Source organism: Oryctolagus cuniculus, chromosome 7, assembly GCF_051225735.1.
Source record: "Oryctolagus cuniculus isolate XC-2025 breed Fujian yellow rabbit chromosome 7, ASM5122573v1, whole genome shotgun sequence".
In the NCBI taxonomy this organism is placed as follows: Eukaryota; Metazoa; Chordata; class Mammalia; order Lagomorpha; family Leporidae; genus Oryctolagus; species Oryctolagus cuniculus.
Genome location: NC_142873.1, coordinates 159018083 through 159037291, shown reverse-complemented (window position 1 = coordinate 159037291; position 19209 = coordinate 159018083). Strand labels below are relative to the sequence as shown.

The window sequence follows — 19209 nt, the reverse complement described above, 5'->3', positions numbered from 1 at the left end:
TTGCTATTGTTGGGACTTGTTCCAATTCTCCACTGCTGTGATTCAGGCTGGTTTGGGGCCCTGTCCCTTGGGCTCCATGTCCCCTTGTCAGCCTCTTGGGGGAATTCCCAGAACCACTTCTGTCATGGCCAGCTTCAAGTCCATTAGCGAGGCACAGCCGGACTAATGAAGCTTTTCTGAAAGCTGTCCAGGTGTTCTCACGACCCTGGATGGAGGTTTGCCAGGACGGCTTTCTCTACAGATCCAATTTCTGCAGCAAATGGCATTGAAGTTGTAAAAAAATCACTAGCCAGCACATGCATTGATTTTGAGAATAGCTGTCAGGTTTTTAGCTTTTTTTTTTTTTTAAGATATGCTTATTTATTTGAAAGGCAGAGTTACAGAGAGACAGAGAGAGAGAGAGAGAGAGAGAGAGAGAATCTTCCAACTGCTGATTCACTCCCCAAATGGCCACAATGGCCAGAGCTGCACTGATCTGAAGCCAGGAGCCAAGAGCTTCTCTGGTCTCCCACGCAGGTGCAGGGGCCCAAGTACCTGGGCCATCTTCTAATGCTCTCCCAGGCCATAGCAGAGAGCTGGATTGGTGGTGGAGCAGCTGAGACTTGACCTGGCACCTATATGGGATGCCAGCACTGCAGGTGGCAGCTTTACCCTTCTATGCCACAGCGTTGGCCCCCAGATTTTTAACTTTTGCGTCTCAAGCAAATTCCAATTTTTATTTATTTATTTTTATTTTTTGCCAGGCAGAGTTAGACAGTGAGAGAGACAGAGAGTTATAGACAGTGAGAAAGAGACAGAGAGAATGGTCTTCCTTCCGTTGGTTCATCCCCCAATGGCCGCCACAGCCGGCGCCATGCCGATCCGAAGCCAGGAGCCAGGTACTTCTTCCTGGTCTCCCATGCGGGTGCAGGGACCAAAGGACGTGGGCCATCCTCCACTGTCCTCCTGGGCAGAGAGCTGGACTGGAAGAGGAGCAACCAGGACTAGCACCCAGCACCCCAACCGGGACTAGAACCCAGGGTGCCGGCGCTGCAGGCAGAGGATTAGCCAAGTGAGCCACGGCGCCGGCCCAAATTCCAATTTTGTGAAAAATTATTTTTATGGTATTGACTTTGCCATTCCTGATACAGTCAAGTTGCTAACGCCACAGAAGGTGATCGAGCAATTTTTTTTTTTTTACCATCCACATGTGTAGTAGCCTCAGGAACTACTTCATTAAACTGGAGGTTGGAGGGGCCCAGGAGAGAGAGAGAGAGAGAGAGAGAGAGAGAGCTCTTCCATCCACTGGTTCACTCCCCAGATGGCTCCAACAGCCAGTCCGGGCCAGGCTGAAGCCAGAGGCCAGGAGCTCCATCCTGAGCTCCCGCATGGGTGGCAGGGGCTCACGGACTTGGGCCATCTTCTGCTGCCTTCCCAGGTGCATTTGCAGGGAGCTGGATCAGAAGCAGAGCAGCTGGGACTTGAACTGGTGCTCTGATGTGGGTGCCAGTGTTGCACATGGTGACTTAACCTGAGGGTCCACAGCCCCAGCCCCAACCCCACCCTCCTAACCACCGTTCTCAGTTCTGTAAGTCACCTTCCTGTCTCCACCAGGACAGCGGCCTTTACATTAATATAAAGCATGTTCCAGGTTTCCTGTCGGGATCACCACGTACTTATTGAACAGATGGATAGATAGATAGATAGATAGATAGATAGATAGATAGATAATATGGTAGCTATCTGGCTTCAGCAGCTTGTTGATCTGTCAAGTTAGTCCCGGGTACACGAAGCTGTGTGCGTCTGTGGACTTGTTCCTGGGGCGAATTCACAGATGGGATCGCTGTTGGCCGGGGCACCTGCCTCCCTGCCTCTTGCTACCTGGCTGCTCTGCTCACTTCTCAAAGGCCGTGGCAGTTTGCTGTGCCACCCGAGTTACAGCCCCACCTGATCAATGATTCTGAAGTCCAGTTTAGAAGATGTGTGAGTTAACTTTCTTTAAAAACATTGTATTTATTTGAAAGGCAGAGTTACAGAGAGAGAGAGAGAGAGAGAGAGAGAGAGAGAGAGAGAGAGAGTCTTACATCCACTGGTTCACTCCCCAAATGGCCAAAACAGCCAGGGCTGGGCCAGGCCAAAGCCAGGAGCCTCTTCCGGATCTCCCACGTGGGTGCAGAGGCCCAAGCACTTGGGCCACCCTCTGCTGTTTCCAGGTGGATTTAGCAGGCAGCTGGATCGGAAGTGGAGCAGCTGCGACTTGAACCAGTGCCAACACGGGATGCTGGCACTGCAGGCAAGGGCTTTAACCCTCTGGACCACAGCACCGGCCCTGCAAGGTAGCTTTCTGTTACTGAAATGAAGTGGCTGAGGCAGGCAGTACTTGGTAAGGAAAAGAGTTTTCTTTGGCTCACAGTTCTCGAGGGGCAAGGGCCAGGGCCCTCGTCTGCTGAGCATCTCCTGGCAAAAGACAGGGAGCGTGGGTGCCCGTGTCTGTGTGGTCTCCTCCCCACTCCTACTAATGCCAGCAGGATGCAGTCAGGAGCCCCAGCCTAATGACCTCTGATCGAATCACTGCCCAACGTGCCCCCCCCCACAGTCAGGCCGACTGTCCACCCTCTTTGCACCATTAACCTGAGACTTTGAGGACTCAACTCCCCCATGAGTTTGGGGGGACAAGTCATAGTGAAACCAAGGTAGCAGGTGTGAGACTGGAACTCAAAGTTGAAGCTTGGTTTTGAAAATGAGAATTTCTTCCTGCCATGTATTTTTTTTAAAGATTTTATTCATTTATTTGAGAGGTGGAGTTACAGATAGAGAGAGGGAGAGACAGAGAGAAAGGACTTCCATCTGCTGGTTCACTCCCCAAATGGTCACAACGGCTGGAGCTGTGCTGATCCGAATCTAGGAGCCAGGAGCTTCTTCTGGGTCTCCCATGCAGGTTCAAGGGCCCAAGCACTTGGTCCATTTTCTACTGCTTTCCCAGGCCAAAACAGAGAGCTGCAATGGAAGAGGGGCAGCCAGGATTAGAACCGGCGCCCATATGGGTTGCCTATGCCAAAGGTGGAGGCTTAGCACGCTATACCATAGCTCCGGCCCCCTTGCCATGTATATTATAACAGCTTCCTTTTTTTTTTTTTTTTTATAGATTTATGTATTTGAAAGAGTTATAGAGAAGGGGAGAGAGAGAGAGAGAGAGAGAGAGAGAGAGAGAGAGAGGTCTTCCATTCGCTGGTTCACTCCCCAGATGGCCACAGGACTGGGCTGGACTGAAGCCAGAATCCAGGTGCTTCATCCAGGCCTCCCACATGGGCCATCCTCTGCTGCTTCTCCCAGGCCATTAGGCAGGGAGCTGGATTGGAAATGGAGCAAACAGGCGCCCATATGAGATGCTGGCATCACAGGGGTGGCTTTACCTGATACACACAATGCCAGCCCAGCTTCCCTGTTTCGAGGGATGATTTTGTACCCAGCTAGCGTGCAGAATCCATTGAGTGCAGCATCTCATCAAGTTCTCTTTAAATCCTCTGAAAGCCAGGGGAGGGAGGGGAGGGTGCTGTGGCATAGCAGGTTAAGCCACTGCCTGGGCCCCTGCACCCATGTGGGAGACCCAGAAGAAGCTCCTGGCTCCTGGCTTTGGCCTGGCCCAGCCTTGGCCGTTGTGCCATTTGGGGAATGAACCAGTGGATGGAAGAACTCACTTTCTTTTGCACGCTTTCTCTCTCTCTGTCTCTTTGCCTCTCTCTGAAACTCTTTCAGATAAATAAATAAATCTTTTTAAAAAATACATACCCTATGAAAGGGACACAATCACAAGTAAAGAAATCGACACTCACTCTGAAATTCCCCAAGGCCACAAAATGTAGTTTCAAATCTAGGTCTGACATGTGCCTCTTTTGGGGAAAAATTTCCTAATTTATTTGAATGACAGAGTGACAGAGGGAAGGACAGCCAGAGAGCTTTTTTTTTTTTTTTTTTTTTTAAGATTTATGTATTTATTTGAAAGGCAGAGTCACAGAGAGGCAGAGAGAGAGAGAGAGAGACAGAGAGATGTCTTCCATCCACTGGTTCACTCCCCAGATGGCCATACAGGCTGGAGCTGCACCAATCTGAAGCCAGGAGCCAGGAGCTTCTTCCGGGTCACCCATATGGGTGCAGAGTTCCAAGGACTTGGGCCATCTTCCACTGCTTTCCCAGGTCATAGCAGAAAGCTGGATCAGAAATGGAACAGCCGGGATTCTAACCGGTGCCCATATGGGATGCTGGCACTGCAGGAGGAGGCTTTACCTGCTGCCCCACCCCCCCCCACCCCGCCTTTAAGATTTTATTTACTTGAGAGGTAGAGTTAGAGAGAGAGAGAGAGAGAGAGAGAGAGAGAGAGAGAGAGGTCTTCCATCCGCTGGTTCACTCCCCAGATGGCCGCAAAGGCTGGAGCTGCGCCAATCCGATGCCAGGAGCTTCTTCCAGGTCTCCCATGTGGGTGCAGGAGCCCAAGCACTTGGACCATCTTCTACTGCTTTCCCAGGCCACAGGCAGGGAGCTGGATCAGAAGAGGAGCGGGACATGAACCTGGCTCATACACATGCCAGCGCCGCAGGCGGAGGATTAACCTATTGTGCCACAGTGCAGTCCCCAAGGAGAGGGAGAAATCTTACCTCTGCTGGTTCACTTGCCAAATGGTAGAGCCAAGAAGCACACCCCCATCTCCTACATGGGTGTCAGGGACCCAGGCACCATCTGAGGTCTGCATTAGCAGGAAGGTGGAATCTGAAACAGAGCAGCCAGGACTAGAACCAGGCACTCCAGTATGGGATGTGGGCATCCCAAGCAGCAATTTAAAAAAAAAAAAAAAAAGATTTTTATCTATTTATTTATTTGAGAGGCAGAGTTACAGAGAGGAAGAGGAAGAGAGGTCTTCCATCCCCTGGTTCACTCCCCAGATGGCTGCAATGGCCGGAGCTGCGCCCATCTGAAGCCAGGAGCCAGGAACTTCTTCCGGGTTTCCTACGTGGGTGCAGGGGCCCAAGCACTTGAGCCATCTTCTACTGCTTTTCCAGGAGCATTAGCAGGGAGCTGGATCGGAAGAGGAGCAGCTGGGACATGAACCGGTGCACATAGGGACGCTGGCGCCTTAGGCAGAGGCTCAGCCTCCTATGCCACAGCACTGGCCCCATCCAAGCAGCGATTTTAACTGTTGCCCTGAACACCTGCCCCCACCCCTTGCCCTCTGCCTCACTGTGTGTATGAAGTCCAGGCGAGACCCAGGAAAACCACATTACAGCACTTACCTTAGAGCCGGGTGTCTTTGACTACAAAGGCACTGAAGGCATTTTTATTCTGGGCAGAGATCTCACACTCTCCTGACGACATGGACAGAGGGAGGACGCTGCCTTCACGAACACGTGACATGGAAAACGGAAATAGGGTCGCGGATTTAGGATCGTTGGCTGTCAGGGGTAACGTCAAGCTGTGAGCGTCTTTCTCCGGCGTACGCAGGAACTCTGCTCACGCAGGGCCCGGGAGGACCCTTGTTCTAAGGAGACTCGTTGGTCTCTGTCCCGGGTTCCTGCACACAGCTCCAGAGTGACCATGGCTTCTGGACGCAAACGAGCTGACTGGTTGCTGGGCCCTGGCAAGCTTCAGTACGCGGCTGTGTCGCCGGTTAGAGGAATGCTCAGCTCCATCCCCAGCCTCCGGGAAAGGGAGAGGGGCTGGAGACCCCATCCATCGGCAGTGGCCAGTGATTTAATCAATCACGTAACCTCGTGGGCTCTCTCCATGGAAACCCCCAGAGGATGCGTTTGGAGAGCTTCTGGGTCAGCGAACACCGTGACGTGCTGGGAGCAGGACGCACCTGCAGGGGGCATGGACCCTTCACACCTGCCTCACACCCCCACACCCGGCCCTCTGTGTCTCTCCCACCTGGCTGTTCTGAGTTGTGTCCTTTATAACAAACAGATAAGGATAAGCAAAGCAGCTGTCTGAGCTCTGAGGGTCATTTTAGCAAATGATGAAACCCAAGGAAGAGGCTATAGGAACCCGCTGTGCATAGCTGGCCGGTCAGACGTGCAGGTGGCCGGGGCTTCAGACGGACATCCGAAGTGGGGGTCAGTCTGAGACCAAGCCCTTAACCTGTGGGCCTGCGCTAACTCCGGGGGTCAGTATCAGAACTAACACTGAGCTGGTGTCCGAGCTGCAGCGGTGGGATTGGAGGAGCTGGCGCTGTGGCCCAGGGGTTAGGCCACTGCTTGTGACGCTGCCGTTCCGTACCACAGTGCTGGTTCGAGTCCCAAGTAGTCTACTTCCAGGTGTGCTTCCTGCTAATACACCTGGGAAGGCAACAGAAAACGGCCCAAGCACGTGGGTCCCCGCCATCCACAATGGGAGAACAGGATGGAGTTCCTGGCTCCTAGCTTTGGTCTGGCCCCAACCTGGCTGTTGTGGCCATTTGGGGAGTAGACAATAGAAGGAGGATCATTCATCTCTCTCTCTCTCTCTCTCTCTCTCTCTCTCTCCTCTCTCTTATCTTTTTCCTCCTCGCTCTCTGTGACTCTGCCTTTCAAATAAATAATTATTGCAAAAAAAAAAAAAAAAAAAAAAAAAAAAAAGAAGTGAAATTGGAAAAGGCTCCACGCCTTTGATCAGGAGGAGAAAACCCCACGTGTCCGGCATCAGCCGTGTTGAGTGCAGACAGACCACAGGCCTCACCTCCGTTCTCCCTTCCTGCTCACCCCCAGGAAATGCTCTGTGAGGGCCAGTGTGCCACCTGGTCCACACCCGCAGCAGAGCCCCCTGGTGGCTACACTGCAGAACGAGCGGGTCTTTCCTGATGCAGCAAGGACAGAGAGCCACGTGGAGCTCCCCCCTCCCCCCTGCATAATGGCAAGCAGGCCCCCCTCTCTGCCCTGCCTCGACCAGCCCCGCCCTGCCGGGACTACTGGACATGCCACCGTCTGAAGAGTCCAGCCATCGCCTGCGCTCTCCCCACTCCTCCCAAGCTCCCTCCCCGCAACTCAGAGTCCAGCTCAGCCTCAGCCCCAACCCCTCCCAGCTCACACTAACCCCGCGGGACCTCAGAAGCAACCAAGCCTCCCCCTGTCTCAGCAGCCCAGCTTGAGCTCAGCCCCCCAAGCCCCTTCCCGCCACTCTGTACCATGTAAGCCACTAGTCCACAAGGGAGGGGCTCTCTCTGGGCTGCGGTCGCTGGCCACCCTCTGAACAAACCTGTTCTGTCTCTCCCCTCCTGGCACTCCCTGTTCCGGTTTGGTGATGGGGCCTTATGGGAGATGCCCCGCCAGTCGGTCCCAGAAACCACGGGGGTTGTGGATACTGCTCGGCTTCAATAAAGCTGGCGGTTTCTTTTCTGAATCTAGCATGGCCGTTGTTTTTAAGAAATACCTGGAAGACTTCTAGGTGCGAGAGGAACGCACCAATGAACAAGATGGGATTCCTGCCTCCGACATTAGTGAGGCCAGTGGGCGAGCCAGCAGTGAGAAGTCAGTATGCGGCAGGGCTCAGGTGGGGCACCAGCGGGGGCTGGGGAGTGAGGGAGATCCTTAGGCTGAGACCCGCAGCTTGAGTGAATCCGTGCAATTGGAAAGCAGTTTAGGCGAAAGGGGGGATGGGCTGCAGGGATATTTGAAGAGAAAATGACAGCCTGAACAGGAGCACTGAGCACATAGGAGGGTGAAGGTTTGCAGGAAAATGGAATTAAAAGAGACTTGAGGGGTGGCCATCCTGACTCAGCAGGGTAAGCCACCGCTTGTGCACCAGCATCCGTGTCAGAGCGCTGGTTCAAGTCCCGGCTGCTCAGTTTCCAATCCAGCTTCCAGCTAAAGCACCTGGGAGACAGCAGAAGATGGCTCCGAGTGCTTGGGCCCCTGACAGCCACGTGGGAGACCTGGATGGAGTTCCAGGTTCCTGGTTTCAGCCTGGCCCAGTCACCACACACAGGTGAGCGGAGTCAAACCTGATGGGCGTCTCCGAATCAGTGTGAGTGGTGTCATTGACCTTGATGCGGGGGCTGGGAGCCAGTGGGACCAGCATCGTGGGTCACAGGTGAGGGACTCCTCTGTGCCCACAGAGATCCTTCGCACTTTGCACAACTGGTACTTGGCTCCCTCAAGTGTAACACGATGACAGCAAAGTGACCCTTGGTGTCACAGGTCAGACCAGATTCTCTCGTCTTGTCGCAGCTGATGACATCCATAAAACCAGCAGGGGGCAGCACTGAGACACAGCAGGTTAAACCATTGCCTGAAGTGCCAGCATCCCACATGGATGCCGGTTCAAGTCCTGGCTGCTCCACTTCCCATCCAGCTCCCTGCTAATGCACTTGGAAAAGCAGCAGAGGATGGCCTAAGTGCTTGGGCCCCTGCACCCACATGGGAGACTCAGAAGAAGCTCCTGGCTCCTGGCTTTGGATAGATGTAGCTTTGGCCATTGTGGCCATTTGGGGAGTGAACCAGTGGACTGAAGATCTTTTTCCGTCTCCGCCTCTGCCTCTCTGTAACTCTGCCTTTCAAATAAATAAAAATAAATCTTTTTTTTTTTTTTTTCAAGTGGTACAGCTGGGACTCGAACCAGCTTTCCAGTATGGGATGTCAGCCTCGCAGGAGGCGGCCTAACCCGCTGCCCCGCAACGCCGCGCCCATGCTCCACTTCAAATCTAGGGCAGGCCTCCTCGCTCCCATCTCACTGTGCGGTGCTGCTGGCTGAAGTGACCACTCGTTGACCCTCCGGAATAATAACCGGCTGCCGGCTGACCTCTCATTTCCCTCTATCTCTCTGTGTCTCCTACAAGCCAACAGGTTTGCAGACTCAGAGTGTGTCTTTCCCTCTCCGGCTAGAACTTACAGAGGCCCTGACGTCCCCACCAGGCATCAGCTCAGGCCCACACACTGGCCAGCCGTCCTTGGCTGAGCGAGCCTGAGACTGACTGCTGGGTTCAGCCTGCCTCACCTCATCTTCTGTGTTTATTATTTTTTTTTTTAATTTATTTGTTTCATTTGAGAGGCAGAGTTACAGCCATTACAGTGAGAGGGAGAGTCAGCGAGAGAGAGGTCTTTCATCCGCTGGTTCACTCCCCAAATGGCCACAATGGCCGGAGCTGAGCCAATCCGAAGCCAGGAGCCAGGAGCTTCTGCCGGGTCTCCCACCGCGGGTGCAGGGCCCAAGCACCTTGTGCCATCCTCCGCTGCTTTTCCAGGTGCATTAGTAGGGAGGTGGATGGGAAGTGGAGCAGCCAGGACTAGAACCGGGCGCCCATATGGGATGCCGGCGCTACAGGTGGAGGATTAACCAAGTGAGCCACAGCGCCGGCCCCTATTTTTATTTTATTTTATTTATTTATTTTTTTTGACAGGCAGAGTGGACAGTGAGAGAGAGAGACAGAGAGAAAGGTCTTCCTTTTGCCGTTGGTTCACCCTCCAATGGCCGCCGCGGCCGGCGCGCTGCGGCCAGCGCACCACGCTGATCCGATGGCAGGAGCCAGGAGCCAGGTGCTTTTCCTGGTCTCCCATGGGGTGCAGGGCCCAAGCACCTGGGCCATCCTCCACTGCACTCCCTGGCCACAGCAGAGGGCTGGCCTGGAAGAGGGGCAACCGGGACAGAATCCAGCGCCCCGACCGGGACTAGAACCCAGTGTGCCGGCGCCGCTAGGTGGAGGATTAGCCTAGTGAGCCGCGGCGCCGGCCCCTATTTTTATTTTTTACAACACTATTTTCAGAAACTAAATTCTACATCAGGTAGAAAAGCAATAGAAGATATGACTAATACAATTAAATGTGTGTTTTTTTAAAAAACATTTACTTTGTTAAAGTTTTATTTATTTATTTGAAAGAGAGAAGGAAAGACAGAGAGAGAGAGAGAATATTCCATCTTCTGGTTCACTCCTCAAACACCTACAACATCTGGGGCTGGGAAGGGTGGCAGCCGGGAGCCTGGGACCCCACCCAGACCTCCCATGAGGGTGGCAGGAACCCACGTCCTTAGCTCATCATCTGCTGCCTGCCAGGAGTATCAGCAGGGAGCTGGACTGGACGCGGAGCCGAGATGCTACCCCAGGCGCTCTGAGAGGGTATGGAGGGTTCCGAAACAGCAGCTTCCCCGGCTGCACCGCAACACCTGCCCGTTTTGGTTTTCAAACCTTCCATGTCAAGCCCAAAGAGGCAGCCCAGCCCCGGCAAAGCCACTCGAGGACACCGGAAAGCATCCAGGGCCATTCTGCTGTCTACCTTTGCACCCACCGTGCCTCTGTCCATCCGTCTGGGCTCTGTGTATCGTGGACAGGCAGGACCTACAGCAGCTACAGCTTACTCACCCGCCACAAGGAAGAAGGGGCGGGCTGGAGGAGCCGCACTGTTTCACTGGTTCGGAGAGGAAGGGAGGTTGACAGCAATGCGGCAGCGCTCCCCCCATGTGACTTGTCAGAAGCAAGAAAGGCCCACAGCCGGGTCATCCAAGGTGGGAAGAGGGAGGAGGGGGCTCCTGGGAGATGATGGGAACCGGAGGGGGAAAGCTGCACACACAGGCGGCTGAGAGCCCAGTGTGCGGCCCTGAACGTGGTGGTTCCCTCCCCCGCCCAACACACGCCCACCAGCAGGTGTGGGGGGCAGCGAGGCCGGCCCAGCTGCTCCCCATCTCCTGCAGGGAACAGGGCAGAGGACCAGCAACCGAGGAGGAACAAGCAAACTGCGCTGCCGGACAGTGAGGAGGAGAAGTAGGGGGGTCTGGACACAAAAGAACCAAAAGCAGAGACTCCAACAAATCTTTGCACGCGCGTGTTCACCGAGGTGCTGCTCACAACAACCAAAGAAAGAAACCCTGGGGTGGGCACGGCGGAAAAGGGGTTAAGTCACCGGCCAATCCTACCTCAGCGTGACTGGGTTAAGTCTCAGCTTCCTGCTAACACAGCAGAAGACGACTCAAGTGGGTCCCAGCTTTGCTTGCAGGAGACTGGGAGGGACTTCTGGTTCCTGACTCGGGCCTGGCTCAGTCCTGTGTATCGCGGGCATTTGGGAAGAGAACCAGCAGGTGGAAGATTCTCTCTCTCCATTTCTCTGGCTTTCAAATAAATTAATTAATTTAACAAAATAAGGTGGAAAGTCCAGTGTGCCCTGACTGCTCAGTGGATGGTCACAGCGCAACAGAGCCATGCCTGGAACATTACACACCCTCGCGGGAATGAGGGACCCACGCACACTGCCGCAGGGACACGCCGTGGGCCCCCTAAGCTCAAGAAACAGTCAGTCAGACTCCTGTCTCAGTCGGGGCTCTCCAGAGAAACAGAGCACTGACACGTGCACAGGGAGAGGTAGACTAAGAGGAGCATTATTGATTTACTTATGTCCAAAGATTTATTGACTTATTTGAAAGGCAGAGTTACAGAGAGGCAGACGCACAGAGAGAGGAGAGAGAGGTCTTCCATCTGCTGGCTCACTTCCCAAGTGGCTGCAATGGCGGGAGCTGATCTGAAGCAGGAGCCAAAAGCCTGGGTCTCCCACGTGGGTACAGGGGCCCAAGGACTTGCGCCATCTTCCGCTTTCCCAGGAATAATTCAGCCTTCCTTGGCATTTCAGTTCGACTGGGCACGCAGGAGCCGGGACGGTGCCCACCACTGGGGCAGGGCTGCTCCTGGGTGCTCAGTGTACTCAGATTCGCGTCCCGCCTTTTCCAGACATACCCTTGCGCACGTCCCAGAAATCAGTTCTTCCCGCCGAGCGTCCCCTCACGCCTGGACGCGCGAGAGCGCTCACGACTGCAGGTGATCCACCCACGCGAGACGCGCAGCCAGGACGGAGGGCGAAGCAGCACTCGCCCGGGGCCGCAGGTCTGTGGAGCAGGCTGCGGGATAGGGCTGCGTTCTAGATGGCCGGGCTGGCTACACAGTGCTGGAAAGCGGGCGCTCCCGCACAGATACCAAACGGAACCGTCAGGGACCAGGGCGCAAACCTCGCTCCCTTAATTTTCTCCCAGCTGTGCAGGCAGGCCCCAAGAGCAAGGCGCAGGACGGTTTGGTCTGGCTCCGCCAGCGGCCCTTGCTCGGGCATTCTCTTCTGTGGGTGGGGTCAGGGCCTCACTCCTGGGAAACCTTTGAATTCGACCTCATTATAGGCCCCACCTCGGTCCTCTCCAGGGTTAGGATCTCAACCAGGGAGCCATGCTGTGGCACAGCAGGAAAAGCCGCCACCTGGGACCCTGGCATCCCATATGGGTGCAGGCTGCTCCACTTCCGATCCAGCTCTCTGCCTTGGCCTGGGAAAGCAGCAGCAGATGGCCCAAGTCCTTGGGCCCCTGCACCCACGTGGGAGACCTGGAAGAAGCTCCTGGCTACGGATTGGCTCAGCTCTGGCCATTGCCGCCATTTGGGGAGTGACCCAGCGGATGGAGGAGGATCTCTCTCTGTCTTTCAAATAAACAATTTTTTTAAAGGAATTCAGGCAGTGAATCTGGGTCAGGGGTAGGGCAAGGTGCAGATGCAGGGGGTCACAGTTCATGGTCCGGGCGGAAAACCAGGCTGCGTGCTCTGCGCGTCTGCGGCTCTGTCTCCCTTCCTAAAGAGGCCAAGCGCCACTGCACGGCGGGCGGTGTCCGCCAGGGGGCGCGCGGTCGCCTCTCGGGCCGCCCCGCCTGCCGCGCGCCACGTGTCGCCCGCGCTGCGCGGGAGCCTGCGGCGGCGGCGGCGCCACTGCTCGGTTCCCCAGGGTCAGGGCCGCCCGCGAGCGCCGCCGCCGGCTCCGCCTGCGGGGGGAAGCCGCTGACCTCCGGGGGCGGCGCCTGAGGCCGCGGAGGAGCGGGGCACCGCCCCAGGCCCCCACCCCCCCGTAAGGGCGGTGGCGAGGCGCCCCGGAGCACACGCGTGCACGGGCGCCTCCCGCGCTGGCAGTGCAGCGGGTCCCCGAGGACGCCCTTGAGCCAACAAGCTGACCGAGGCGACCGCGGCCCGCATCTCGGGGCCTGGGTTCAGCCCCTGGGGCCAGCTCTGGACCGCGGCCTCCTGCCGCTGTACGCCTGGGTGGCCGCAGGTGATGGCGGCTTAGGTGGCTGGGTCCCTGCCACCCACGTGGAGGACCCGGGTGGAGACGTTTCTCTGGGCCTGGCGTCCATTTGGGGAGTGAACCTGTTGAGGAGAGGGTTGTGCGTCTCTGCCTCTCGAGTAAAATGAAATAAAAAACAATTAAAACCCTGCTAACTTCCCTGCGCCCTCTGCCTGCACAGCCACCATTCTGCGTGGGCGCCCGTGAATCAGACTGCTTAGGGTCCTCAGACACGTGGTGTCCCACAGCCTTGTCCCTTGTGTCTGTATGTCATGAGCGGAAATGGCTAAGGTTCACCGGTGTTGGGGCGCCAGTTGGGATCCCCCCCTTTTTTTTCTAAATTTTTTTTATTTAATGAGCATAAATTTCCAAAGTACAGCTTATGGATTACAATAGCTTCCTCCCCCCCATAACTTCCCTCCCACCCACAACGCTCCCCTCTCCCACTCCCTTTCCCCTTCCCTTCACATCAAGATTAATTTTCAATTATCTTTATATACAGAAGATCAATTTAGTGTATATTAAGTAAAGATTTCCACATTTTGCTCCCACACAGAAACACAAAGTGTAAAATACTATTTGAGTACTAGTTATAGCATTAAACACCTAAGAGTAATTGTGTATTAGTTACAGAGTTCAACCAATAGTTTTAAGTAGAATATAAAATTCAACTTTTGTATTGTTGTGGCTCCCCCCCCACCTCCCTCCCTCGCGTGGCCCTCCCCTCACCCACTCCCTCTCCCATCCTGCCCTTCATCACGTTTCATTTTCAATTACCTTCATATATTGAAGATCAACTTAGTATATACTAAGCAAGGATTTCAACAGGCTGCACTCACACAACCGAACCATGTATAGGGTGTTGTTCGACTCATAGTAAAATACATTAAGGACAGAGATCCTACGTGGGGAGCATGAACCCAGTGACTCCCGTTGTTGATTTAACAATTGGCACTCTTATTTATGATGTCAGCAATCACCTGAGACTCTTGCTATGAGCTGTCTAGGCTATGGAAGCCCCTTGAGTTCACCGACTCTGAACTTGTTTAGTCAAGGCCGGATCACAGTGGAGGTTCCTTCCTCCCTTCAGAGAAAGGCGCCTCCCTCCTTGATGGCCTGATCCTTCTGCTGGGGTCTTGTTCACCAGGATCTTTCATTTAGATTGTTTTTTGCCACCATGTCATGGCTCTCCATGCCTGTGAGACTCTCGTGGGCCTTTTAGCCAGATCCGAATGTCCCGAGGGTTGATTCTGAGGCAGGAGTGCTGCCATTCTATGAGTCTGCTGTGTGTCCTGGGATCCCCTTCTTTTTAAAGGCTCAGTAACTTGCCCTTGCGTGAATGACCACGTCTTGTGTCCCATTCATCCACCAGTGGACATTGCTGTGGCGTCCACCTTCTGGCCCTCATGGGCAGTGTATGCTGCCGCCAACACTGGTTTCAAAAATATCCCCTTGAGAGGCCGGCCTGTGGCACAGCGGGCACAGCCACGGCCTGCAGTGGGGCATCCCATACGGGCGCCAGCTGGAGTCCCAGCCGCTCCATTTCCGATTTCTGCTATGGCCCGGGAAGGCAGCAGAAGATGGCCCAAGTGCTTGGACCCCTGCACCTGCATGGGAGACCCAGAAGAAGCTCCTGGCTTCAGATTGGCGCAGTTCCAGCCATTGTAGCCATCTGGGGAGTGACCAGCAGGTTGAAGACCTCACTCTCTGCCTCTGCCTTTCAACTAAAAATACATAAAATTTTTTAAAATCCCTTTGAGTTCCTGCTTTCAATTCTTTTGGGTGTAGAAGGTGTAGACCCAAAAGTGGGGTTTCTGGGCCATGTGATAATTTTGTGTTCAGCTTTTTGAACAACTGCTAACCTGTTCCACACTGGATGCATCATGTTATTATTACTATTATTTAGTGTTTATTTGTTTATTGAAAGGCAGAGAGAGAGAGAGAGAGAGATCCTCCATCCGTGGGTTCACTCCCCAAATATCTACAACAAGTAGGGATGGGTCAGGTAGCAGCCCGGAAACAGGCGCTTCAGCCAAGCCTCCCACGAGGGTAGCAGGGACCCAAGCACTTGGGCCATCTTGCTGCCTTCCAGGCCCAGCAGCTGGGAGCTGAAGGGACGGGGAGGGAGCAGCGGATGGCAGGCACTTGGGCTGTGCCTGCGCTGCAGTCTCACTGCTGCGTTGAGTCGCTGGGCTGGTTTCCTGGACTCTGGCTGCAGAGGAAGTTGCCTCGGGCTGAATCCCTGAGTCTCACTGGATCTGATCGCGATGAGAGTTTGCACGCTGCACTTTGGAGCTGATGCTGGGGCACATGAAGACTGCTGGGGCAGACTGGGATGGGATGCATGCATTTTGTACATGAGAACAGACTTGGGTCGAAGGGCGCCCAAGGCAGAACAGGTTGCTTTGGATGCCTCCTCCAAAACTCGTGTTGAAATTTGGTTCCCACTGGGACAGTGTCAAGAGGTGGGGCCTTTGAGCCGGCGCCGCGGCTCACTAGGCTAATCCTCCGCCTAGCGGCACCGGCACACCGGGTTCTAGTCCCGGTTGGGGCGCCGGATTCTGTCCTGGTTGCCCCTCTTCCAGGCCAGCTCTCAGCTGTGGCCAGGGAGTGCAGTGGAGGATGGCCCAGGTGATTGGGCCCTGCACCCCATGGGAGACCAGGAAAAGCACCTGGATCCTGGCTCCTGCCATCGGATCAGCGCGGTGCGCCGGCTGCAGCGGCGGCCATTGGAGGGTGAACCAACTGCAAAGGAAGACCTTTCTCTCTGTCTCTCTCTTACTGTCCACTCTGCCGGTCAAAAAAAAAAAAAAAGAGGTGGGGCCTTTGAGTGGTGCTTAGGCCTTGAGGACTCTGCCACTGTAAACAGATTAGTGACCCTATTGGGGGAGTGGGTGAGTTACCACCACAAGCTCCTGGTAGAAAGGAGAAGTGGGCTGGGTTTCCTCACCTGTCCTGAGCGCTGCCTGCCCGGCCTGCCCTCCCGCCGTCTCCCATACACATGAGGACACAGCGGGAGGGTCCTCACCAGCGCCAACACCGTGCCCTTGGATTTCCCACCCTCCAGAACTGTGAGAAGTGTTTGTCTTCCTTTCTCTTTTTAAAAGATTTATTTATTTATCTTGAAAGTTACAGAGAGAGAGAGAATATGAATCTTTCACCCATTGGTTCACTCCCCAAATGGCTGCAATGGCCGGTTCTGGGCCAGGCTGAGGCCAGGAGCCAGGAGCTTCATCCAGGTCTCCCAGATGGGAGCAGGGACCCAGGAACTTGGGCCACCCTCTGCTGCTTTCCCAGGCACATTAGCAGGGAACTGGATTGGAAGTGAAGCAGCCAGGACTTGAACCGGAGCCCATATGGGATGCTGGTGCTACAGCACTATACCTATACATTTTTCTTTTTAAATTACCCAGTTTGTAGTATTGTTAGAGCAGCACCAAACGGACTAGGTTACAGCCTCCCCTTGTACAGTCCCTGCTAAGACCTCCGGGTGAGCCCAACAATGTCTTATTTTCAGCCACTGGGAAACGTCCCAGCCTCTCTATCTTTGGACTTTCTACTGAGCAGCCCCAACCTGTGCCGCCCCCTTACATAGATTCTGAGCGGTCTCAAGGCCTCGTTACAAATAGTCATGGTCACTCTGAGCACTCCAGGGAGTCCAAGGACTTCAGAGCTCTGTGCCTATAACCAGGCATCTCCCTGCTGCAAGGTCCACCTGCGGAAGTTGCTGGTCTCACATGGAGTCCCCGTGTGAAGCCCAACAACTGACCCAGGAAGCCACGAAGGATCCTGCACCCACAGATGCCTGCTAGGCGACAGCAAGGGACCAGTGTTGTGGTACAGGGGGTTAAGCCACTGCCTGGACGCCGGTATCCCATATTGGAGGGCCGGTTCAAGTCCCAGATGCTCTGCTTCCAATTCAGCTTCCTGCTAACGCACCAGGGAAAGCATCCAGTGATGCTATTTGGACCCTTGCCATGCACATGGTGTGAGAGGCCAGAGCCACGCCGTGACAGGCTTCTCACAAGGCAAAAAAACTGGCTAGGCCCAGGATGCGCCTGGCATGAGAAGATGAACCCTGACACCGGGCAGTCCTGGGTCCAGTCTGGCAGGACCAGGTGGAGGCAACCAATAAGGTGGGCCATCCTTGGTCCTGCAGGGCCAGGGAAAGGAAGGAATGCGGACATAATACTTGTTTGCCTGGGAACTATAAAAACCCCAAGAACAAAGAGAAGGGGGTCTTGGTCCCCCAGCACTGCGTTGCACGGGAGGCTGGGGCCCCAGCTTGCTGGACCTACAAATAAAGTCCCTTTGTTCTTTGCATTTCGGTGAGTCTCGCTGGTTCTTTCTATCTCAGCAAGCTGGAACACAACAATGGGAGATGTGGATGGAGTCATGGCTCCTGGCTCCAGCCTGGTTCAGCCCCAGAGCCAGCCCCAACCCCAGCTGTTGAGGCCATGTGGGGATTGAACCAGTAGATGGAAGATCTCTCTGTGTCTCTCCCTCTCTGTAACTTTGCCTTTCAAATAAGTCAATAAATCTTTAAAAAAAAAAAAAAATCTCAACCAGGGGCCAGCGTTGTGCTGTAGCAGGTTAAAGAGATTCCTGCCTGGACATATGGGACAGAGTTACGCAAGGAACTCCTCATAAACAACATTCCAGGTAAGCTGCTTGCACAGGGACACTTGTCAACCAAGATCACCTCCACCCAGGAGCTAATGCCAACTCCTGCACCAATCCATGGCCTTTCACTCAAAGCATCTTTGAAACAAGACCTTCCTGCTGTCTTTAAAGCTTTCCCTGGGGGCTGACACTGTGGTGCTGATCAAAGCTGCCTCCTGCAATGCTAGCATCCCATACAGGCACCGGTTTGATTCCTGGTCGCTCTACTTCCCATCCTCCTCCCTGCTGATGCGCCTGGGAAAGCAAAGTACAACGGCCTAAGCACTTGGGCTCCTGCACCCAGGGGGAGACCCAGATGAAGCTCATAGGCTCCTGCTTTGGTTTGGCTCAGTCCCGGCTGTTGCAGCCACTTGGGGAGTGAATCATAGATGGAAGATTCTCTCTCTCTCTCTCTCTCTCCCTCCCTCCCTCCCTCCCTCCTTCTCTATCTGTAACTCTGCCTTTCAAATAATAAAACAAACCTTCAAAAAAAAAATTTCCCTGGCTTTGGCCTCTTTGGATGTTGCAGTGCTGCACCATAGCATGCATGGTCCAGGCTGCAGCTCCTCCTCTTCTGGAATGAACTTCCCTGGGGAGAGCCAGCCTCCTGCTCCTAATGATGTGAGTTTGGCCGAGCTTGCTACTTCAACCGTAATTTGCAAAAACACTTTGGATTGGTTCAGTACAAGTAAGCAACTCTAATAGGTGAAGTCTTCCTGTCATTTTGAAAGGCATAACATTTAGAAGCACTGCGTCATGATCGCTTAGGTTGAAGTCAACTCAGCATACGTTTGTAGAGAATTACTACCAGGTCCCGAGAAATTGAAACAGGAGGCATAAAAGTGAATGATGAATTCAGTATAGATTATTCTGACATTGAGAAGTGAATTATAACAAAAACAATTTTGTAGGTCATACCAAAAGCAGTAATTCATAACGAATGGGCATAATGAAAAGGTTCTTGAATTGTCTGATAATCCAAATATTAAAAGAGAATGAAATAAAAGAGTTAGATTTGCAGTCAGTTTACATAAAATACGGATGCTGATGAAGTTAATATAAATCATATGCTGACAGCAGAAGCAAATTAATACCCGTCATCGACTCAGCGCATATCCATCCATCATAGCATAAGAAAATGAGACATGCTCTGAAATATTATGCCTAATCTCTGAAATTCTGAAGAAGTATGTTGAAAGTCGGAGCTATGGGGGAGCTATAGCTATAGCCTGGGATGAACTCCAAACACAGCTTGGGCAAATGAGGATTTATTTATTTATTATAGCTTATTGTTATTTTCATATATATGTATATTTATTCGAAAGGCAGAGAGAGAGAGACAGGCAGAAATCTTCCATCTGCTGGTTCACTCCCCAGATGCCCTCCATAGCCAGGGCTGAAGCCAAGAGCTCAGAACTCAATCTAGGTCACCCATGTAGGAGGCAGGGACCCAACTACTTGAGCCATCACCTGCTGCCTCCCAGGGTGCACTGGTGAGAAGCTGGGATTGGAAGAGGAGCCAAGACTTGAACCA

At 53.9% G+C, this 19209-nt stretch overlaps 1 long non-coding RNA gene across 11 annotated transcripts in view; it reads right to left on the bottom strand.

The window, feature by feature from the left end:
- Window positions 1-2743: 2743 nt before the first annotated feature.
- LOC127493646 (uncharacterized) overlaps window positions 2744-19209 on the bottom strand; it is a 31683-nt gene continuing 15217 nt past the window's right edge. The window contains exons 2-6 of one of the 11 annotated variants that reach the window (XR_011390897.2): window positions 5265-5366; window positions 4632-4743; window positions 4309-4516; window positions 4067-4187; window positions 2744-2976 (exon numbers count right to left, since the gene is read on the bottom strand). This is a non-coding gene — a long non-coding RNA (uncharacterized LOC127493646). Of the gene's footprint in view, window positions 2977-4066; window positions 4188-4308; window positions 4517-4631; window positions 4744-5264; window positions 5367-7129; window positions 7329-7374; window positions 7481-11659; window positions 11801-19209 lie in introns of those variants that run through there. The other 10 variants (XR_016211294.1, XR_016211295.1, XR_016211292.1 and 7 more) reach the window with 10 other exon arrangements.